Below are 589 nucleotides of genomic sequence, written 5' to 3' on the forward strand. Positions count from 1 at the left end.
CACACTGTTCTCCATAGTGGCTGTACTAGTTTGCATTCCCACCAACAGTGTAAGAGGGTTCCCTTTTCTCCACACCCTCTCCAGCATTTATTGCTTGTAGACTTGGATTGCAGCCATTCTGACTGGCGTGAAATGGTACCTCATTGTGGTTTTGATTTGCATTTCTCTGATAATGTGAGATGTTGAGCATCTTTTCATGTGTTTGTTAGCCATCTGTATGTCTTCTTTGGAGAAATGTCTATTTAGTTCTTTGGCCCATTTTTTGATTGGGTCATTTATTTTTCTGGAATTGAGCTGTAGGTGTTGCTGGTAAATTTTTGAGATTAGTTGTTTGTCAGTTGCTTCATTTGCTATTATTTTCTCCCATTCTGAAGGCTGTCTTTTCACCTTGCTTATAGTTTCCTTTGTTGTGCAGAAGCTTTTAAGTTTAATTATGTCCCATTTGTTTATTTTTGTTTTTATTTCCAATATTCTGGGAGGTGGGTCATAGAGGATCCTGCTGTGATGTATGTCGGAGAGTGTTTTTGCCTATGTTCTCCTCTAGGAGTTTTATAGTTTCTGGTCTTACGTTTAGATCTTTAATCCATTT

Source organism: Bison bison, unplaced genomic scaffold, assembly GCF_000754665.1.
Source record: "Bison bison bison isolate TAMUID 2011002044 unplaced genomic scaffold, Bison_UMD1.0 scf7180017864178, whole genome shotgun sequence".
NCBI lineage: Eukaryota > Metazoa > Chordata > Mammalia > Artiodactyla > Bovidae > Bison > Bison bison.